Here is a 7902-nt window from a genome sequence, read left to right as displayed (position 1 = left end):
ATCCGGATTGGGTGAACGCCATGCATGAAGAGCTACACAATTTCGAGAGGAATCAAGTGCAGACATTGGTAGAAAAGACGGATGACAACCAAAATGTCGTTGGAACCAGCACTACAAAAAAAATACACTTCCGTGATGATACGTGTTTGTCACAGTAGGTCGCGTTTTTTGTCATGCATGTACATCCTTGACGATTTTATGACAAAATCAAGATAGTCATACCTGTGCTGTCGTAGAAGTGTTTCATGACATTACCAAAATTATCATCATGGAAGTGTCCACTTCCATGACGATAATCACGCGTCACAGAAGTGCTTTTGTCAAGGGTGACCGACATGTGGCATCCACCGTAACGGAACGTCGTTAAGCTATCGGGTCGGGTTTTAGATCCAATAACCCGTTAACAGCCCCGACCAATGGGGATTTTCCACATGTAAAATCATCATTGGCTGGAAGAAACACGTGTCGGCTCATCGTTGGGACAGATGTCATCCACTCATTGGACAGAAGGCGCCTATGATACGTCGACACGTGGCACGGCCCAATAGAGGCCCATTCCTGTGAAAAGGCCGGCCCGTTTGACTTGGTCAAAAGGTGGCGGGTCGGCCCATGGAAAGCTTGTTTTAGGCCCAGTAGCGTCATTTGGGCCATCCAATATGATTCCAGCCCGTTTTCACTTCTGGGCCGTGTATGGGCCATGACGTCTATCGGCCCATATGAGGCCCTTTATAACTCCTGGCCCATTAACGGACCGTGGTGAAACTGGCCTGAAATGAATAGTGTATCACTTTATACCCATTAACGGCCCGTGGTGAAACTGGCCCGTAATGAATAGTGTATCACTTTATACCCATTAACGGCCCGTTATTCCGTTGGGAGGTTTCCAGCCCATGTTATCTTTTGGCCTTCTTAGAGCCCATTTACTCTTGGGCTCATTTCCAGCATTCGTTTACATACGGCCCGTTACTGTCATTTTCTGCTTATGGGCTAAATTCAGCCCGAGGTTACAGTCGGCCCGTTTTGTGGCCCGTTAATATGTTGGCCGTTTTCATAGCGTGATCAAATACGGCCGATTAACGACGGCCCGTTATGGTCGGCCCATGAACAGATGATTCCAACTCTAGCCCGTTTAGGGCCATAATGCGGTTTGTTATTGGCCCATGTTTGGCGAACCGATCATACGGCCCATACAAGGCCCATTGATGATACGGCCCGTAGAAGGCCCATTGTGTCTACGACACATAGAAGGCCCATTGTTTCTATGGCCCGTAGGAGGGAAATGGTAACTATAGTAAATATGTAGCGCATGGTTATTGTGGCCTAGTTTTAAAAAAATAGGTTATTGTGGCCACTAGCAAACCGCGGAAAAAGAACTGCACTGACTACAAGCAAAGAAATAAACAACACAATAAGGAAATAAATAAGCAAGCAACTTACGCTAGGCTATCACGGTAATTACACATATTACATCCACTGGGCATCATCGTTCGCCACCAGTGCAAATATAGGGAACACGACAGCATATAAACGCCGCAGCAAAACAAGTCCAGAACTGAAACCACTTTAGAAGAGCTCAAGAAACAATATCCTAGGTACGCATAATGGTGGCAAGATGCTTAGCAAGCTTATTAACTTTCTCTTGTTTGGCGCTTAAGTCCTCCAGCACTTGTTGTTGCACTAGAAAGTATGCATCTGAATTCTGCAGGGACTTCCTCAGTCCTTCGGCTTCCTGTCGCATAACATCTGACGATGTCTTTCAAATTGAAGTTGAGACTCAAGAAGCCGAACTGATTCAGCCAACGAGTTCGAAGAGCTGGTGCCAGCAGTAGTAGCCAGTAACTCGAACACTACATCAAGACATGACTTTGGGGTTGTCTCAGTGTCTTCAATATAGTCTTTATCATCTTTCTTGGAGACCAACAGGGATGTCTCACTATCTTGAACCTTATCTGGATTACTTCCTTTACCATTGCATAACGGGGTACTTGTCGGTGTCAAAACCGGCGGATCTCGGGTAGGGGGTCCTGAACTGTGCGTCTAGGCGGATGGTAACAGGAGACAAGGGACACGATATTTTACCCAGGTTCGGGCCCTCTCGATGGAGGTAAAACCCTATGTCCTGCTTGATTAATATTGATGATATGGGTAGTACAAGAGTGGATCTACCACGAGATCAAGGAGGCTAAACCCTAAAGCTAGCCTATGGTATGATTGTTGTAATGTATGTTGTGTCCTACGGACTAAAGCCCTCCGGTTTATATAGACACCGGAGAAGGCTAGGGTTACACAGAGTCGGTTACAATGGTAGGAGATCTACATATCTGTATGGCCAAGCTTGCCTTCCACGCCAAGGAAAGTCCCATCCGGACACGGGACGGAGTCTTCAATCTTGTATCTTCGTAGTCTTGGAGTCCGGCGGACGATGATAGTCCGGCTGTCCGGACACCCCCTAGTCCAGGACTCCCTCAGTAGCCCCTGAACCAGGCTTCAATGACGATAAGTCCGGCGCGCATAATGTTCGGCATTGCAAGGCGGGTTCCTCTTTTGAATAATCCAGAGAAGATCATGAACACCAGGATAGTGTCCGGCTTTGCAAAATAAATTCCACATTCCACCGTAGAGAGAATAAAATGCACACAAGCTCAATCTGCTGACGTATTTTGTGGCGTAACGTCACACCACTACCAAGCCTTTACTTGAATCGTTTTTTATTATACCACCTCAGCACGTTTAGTGAAGCGGTTTCCTTGCCACGTCTTGTCGAAGCAGAGATCGTGCTCCCCTTATTTCGGGATTCTCATCAATATGGGCGTGGGTAACCCAACCGCTCCCGTCGCCACGCCTCCTCTATCGAAGGTGAATCCCGAACGGTCACGAAGATGGCTCCTGGTATTTTCCCCCTTTATAAGTGGACCAAGGCTCGTTTCTTTTCTTAAATCTTCCATCGAATCTCCTCCTTGCTCCAAGTTCCAACACCCAGAGCCCTAGATTCGAGTGCTTCTGATCTTCAACAATGTCCGGCTCCGACCTTCAGGGTCGGTGGATGCCCTCCTCCGTCACGGAGGGGGACGTGCTAAAGCTGCGTGAGGCCAAGTACCTGTCCTACGAGATTTCACACAGGTTGACTGCCCAAGGGCAGGCCGTACACACTCCCGAGGCCGGTGAGTTCGTCGTCTTCATATCCCACCTCCGTCGGGGTTTAGGCTTCCCGACGGACCCCTTCGTGAGAGGGCTCATGTTCTACTACGGGCTGGATTTTCACGACTTGGCCCCGGAGTCCATCCTCCATATTTCCGCATTCATTATTGTCTGCGAAGGTTCCTCCGCGTCACCCCCCACTTCGGCCTGTGGCTAAAGACCTTCAATGTGGAGCCGAAGATGATCGGGGGGCGTCAAGCGCAGTGCGGCGGGGTGGCCATAAGCAGAAGGGCCGATGCCCCGTGGCCCGAGGGCTCCTTCCAAGAGGAGCTTGGCTTGTGGCAGCAGGAGTGGTTTTATATCACCGCTCCGAAGGGCAGCAAGCAAAAGCCGCCACCTTCATTCCGCCCGGGACCTCCACGCCGACTGATGTCGTGGGTCAACCAAGGGCTCAATTGGGGGCCGTCCGAAGATGTGCCCTCATTGCAGGGCCGGATTCGAGACCTCCAGGCGAGGGAGATCAATCTGGTTGTGGTGATGCAGGTTATGCTAATCAGGTGTCTTCTGCCCTGCAAACGCCGTCCTCTCTGGTTATGGGAGTTCAATCCGGAGGGACCACGAATTCTCCAACACTTCATGGGTACGACACCCGTGGAGATGTACAAGTTGTTCTTCGGACCGCAGGTGGCGTGTTCGGAATTGACCGAGGACGCAGGCCTAAGCTGCAATCGCCCGGATACTCAGGTAAGTAGCTCAGAGTTCGGACGTTCTGTCTATTTGCTTTTCTAGAATTCGCCTCCTGACCCATTACTCTTCATCAGGAATGGGTAGCGCGATCGAAGCTGATAAGGTGTCCGGCCCCCCTCCCTGAGACCGCACTGGAGCCCGTGCTGGTCAGAATGTTGGAGGTCGCGCCCGAAGAAAGGGGCGATGGGGAAAATAGAAGAGTTAATACCTCACCCAAGAGGGCGCCTGAAGAGGGGGGGATCGAAAATCCCTCCTTCCAGGGGGAGAAGAGGACCGCCTCCGAAGGCCTGGAGGCCAAAGCCTCTAAGCGGGGGAAGAAATCTTCACCGGAGGGTCCTGCATCCGGGGAGAACCCGGATGTACAATCGTCTCTAAAGGATCAGCCCTCCAGCGAGCCGTGAGTAGGGAAAAGGGAGTTCATTAATAAGAAAATACCTCCATTCATGCTTCTGTGGATAACCGAAATTTTGCTTTGCAGTTCGGATCTGCGGACTTCTCTGATGAGTTCGTCTTCGGGGGATCTTCGTCCGGAGATGATGGAGAGCGAAACGCCTCTGTTTGCTGCGTCGCCGGACAGGGCAGACGAGCCTGAAGTATCGTCACGGAGGGTATCCCAGAGCCCGATGGAACCGGAGAGTTAGGCGCTGAATAGTGTCCGGCCGGGGGAGCTGAAGAGTCTGCTTGAGAGAGTGTCCGTCTCAAAAGATCACCGTGCTTTGATGAGTATAGTGATTGGAAGGGTTTCGTCCGCCGAAAGCGGATTGCATAATGCCGTCAGGAGTTTGCTGGCGGGATTTGAGGTACGCGAGAACGATGCACCTTTTTGACAGTTTTGCACATAGAAGTGCGCCCTGTATAGATAATAGCCCCTGAGACTCGGTAGGTTGTCGAGAGCGACAGCGTGCCGAGGATCAAAATCGCAGGTATTGAATGTTGCCCTTCCTATGCAGGTGGCGGATAGTCCTGGGGCTAGCCGGACTGGTGGAGTTGTCGAGTTAATGCGGCAACTTGATGTGGCGGATGCGGACATCGCGCTTGTCAACCGGCGACTTGACGAGTCGCAGGGTAAATGAATTCTTCGCAGTCACTTATTTAAGGGAGCCAAAGCCCGCCTCTGATAATATTTATGCTGTGATACAGACGGTGCTGCTGCTGTGGAGGGCCTTCGGGCCGAGCTTGCTCAAGCTAAGGAGCAAGCCCAAAGGAGTGATGCGGCTGCCTCGAGGGCGGCCGAGGAGTTAAAAGCCGAAAGGGCTGCACACTGCCTAAGCAGGGAAAAGATGGCCGAATTGGCCGTGAAATTGAAGGATGCTGCCGACCGCAACGAGGCTCTTGAAAAGGAGCGTATATCGGAGCGGGAAGATCTGGGGAAGGCCACCACCGAGGCCAAGGATGCCCGTTCTGCAATGCGGGCTATGAAGGAGGAGGTGCGCCAGGCCGGGGATATTGTGGCTGGTAAGCCTTTTCTTCTACGTTGCCGGTTTACGGATCCAAAGTATGCCCAGCTTGGTCAACTGTGGGGTCCGGAGGATCCATATATGGACTTAGCGGCAAGTGTGGCGGATGCCGTTGTGCACTTCCGGAGTCAGGAGGATCACAAGACGGAAGAGCTATTTTGGTCTCAATTCCATAGTCCGGATCGTTCACTTCCGTTGACCGATCGGTTGGCCGAATGGGCAGAGCTGAACAGGTTGTCCGGACTTGCCATGACTGATATCGTGGCTCATGTCTGGCCAGAGAGGCCCAAGGCGACGAGCTATTTCGGCTTGTTGCAGCAGTTTCTTGGAGCTGTGCCGCATATCAAGGAGATGAAGCGGTCGGCCTGCATAGAAGGCGCGCGTATGGCCTTTGCCCGTGTGAAGACACATTGGACAGAGATGGATGCCGCCGCTGTTGCCGCCCAGGGTTCGGACGAAAGCCGGTTACCCGCCGAGCACTATTTTGGGGAAGTTATGCGTGGCGCTCGTGTAATAGAGTCGCAGTGCTCAAAAAATGTCACGTTCAAATGAACATTTTATCTTGTAAAATGATGATTATGATGTAACCGCTTTTTATACTTGTGCGTTCCAAGTATTAAAATATCTCCTATGCGGCCGTTTATGTATACATTTGTATAACCTGAAAGATTGCAGTCTTCGGCTTCAGCCCCCACGCACAAGGTGCGGGGGTGTTCGCAAAAAAATAGCGCGTTTTCACACTTAATCCGACGTCTCGGTCCTGTTAAGGAGGTGGTAGCGTAGCAAACGAGGCAATCCGGACTATAATGCTTTATCACTTTCACTTAGCCAGTGGAGTTCGAGGGTGGGGCTACGATATAGCCCCTTGGGGCACCGCGCTTCGCCGAATTCGGGGCGCGTGTGTGCCTGACCGGGAAACGGTCCTTTGTCAAAGTGGGGAATTCTAAACATTCCGATGGTCGATCGAGTGGTTGACCAGTCTCTCGCTGTATCATGACAATCAGTTTTCGGCTTTCTCTACTGAGGTGCTCTCCCAGCCGAACTGGGGCACAATCGCAGTAGTTCTCCTGGTGCCGCATTAGCCGATGATACGGAACGTAAGGCAGCAAAACACAGGAGCCGGGCAAACCCAACATTTAACCAAAGACATGATTCAGAGCTGATGCATATAAGGCCTAACTCGAGACGCCGAACACTCCCTAAGGTGTTCGGTCTTTGTAATAATGGGCAGGACAATGCCCTAAGCCCCTAGTGTCCAGGTACGGGCATGGTCCTCTGACGCGGCCGATGCCAAAACGTCAGGTTCCGCTTTGGTTATAATGAGAAACCAAGGGATTAAAACAACAAGAGACAGTAAAAAAGGTTTACGCAGGGTCTTAATTTGAAAAGAATCCTCGTGACGGGTCCCTACTGCACGTATGCGCCTGTGTCTCCGTTGTGCCGTTATCCTGGACGGGTGTGCACGTTGTTCGTCTGTAAAAAGAGAGGAACTTAGTTTAAAAGGAATTTGTGCAAAATATATACGAAGGAAAAAAATATAAATAAGTAAAGCGGAGTCTATGTGAGCTCGCTGTTGCTTGTGCGCGCAGCCCCTTGTGAAGGGGTGTGCGGCTAGGGAGCCCCTAGCTTATTTTGTGCCGGACTCGTCTAACCATGTCCGGGGTCTTTAAATGACCCTCGCACTGAAATGATGCCACGTGGACCGGGCATCTTAAGTGTAAGAGACGCGTAATGTGGTATGGCGTTGAAGCGGACAAAAGCTTCTCGTCCGAAGAGTGCTTGATAGCTACTTTTAAATGGGACGATATGAAAGATTAGTTTTTCGCGTCGAAATTTGTTTGGTGATCCGAACACAACTTCTAGTAATAGGGAGCCTGTGCACTTGGCGTAAGGGCCTGGCGTCACTCCTTTAAAGGAAGTGCGGCTGCGTCGAATTTTAGTAAGGTCTATCCCCAACTTGCGGATTGTGTTTGGATACAGCAGGTTTAAGTCACTGCCACCGTCCATCAGGACTTGTGTAAATTGTAGTCCGTCGATTATGGGATCCAATATCAGGGCAGTCCATCCTACATTTCGAACGCTTCTGGAATACTCCAGGTGGTCGAAAGTGATTGGTTTTAATGTCCAATCTCTATGTCCCGCTGGGTTGGACCGTGCGAGACCCATTTTGACGGGTGCCGCACTGTTTTTCCGTGTTATCACATGAAGTGAATTTACTGCTTTGACCTCTTGTGGGAAATTCTTTTTGTTTTCCGGTGCTCTGCTGGTGGGGTTTGTCATCTTCGCTTGACGCGTCGAGCCCCTTGTGTTCGGCATTTAGTCGGCCGGACAATTTAAAACCCAACAATCTCGGTGGGTGTGGTTTGCAGGCCTTCCGGGGGTACTGTGGATTTGACATATCCGACCCAAAATCTTGTTTAAGTTGGATAGCTCATCGCTGTCATCCTTAAGAGGTGGTGTTTTGTTGTTTGGCCGCGAGCTTTTGAATCCGGCGTTGACTGCCATGCTCTTTGGGCTTTTCTCTTTATTCCAGCGCTGCTCTTTTCTGCGCCGTGATTTT

Source organism: Triticum dicoccoides, chromosome 6B (genome assembly GCF_002162155.2).
Source record: "Triticum dicoccoides isolate Atlit2015 ecotype Zavitan chromosome 6B, WEW_v2.0, whole genome shotgun sequence".
Lineage (NCBI taxonomy): Eukaryota > Viridiplantae > Streptophyta > Magnoliopsida > Poales > Poaceae > Triticum > Triticum dicoccoides.
Note: the sequence above shows the minus strand (reverse complement) of the source record.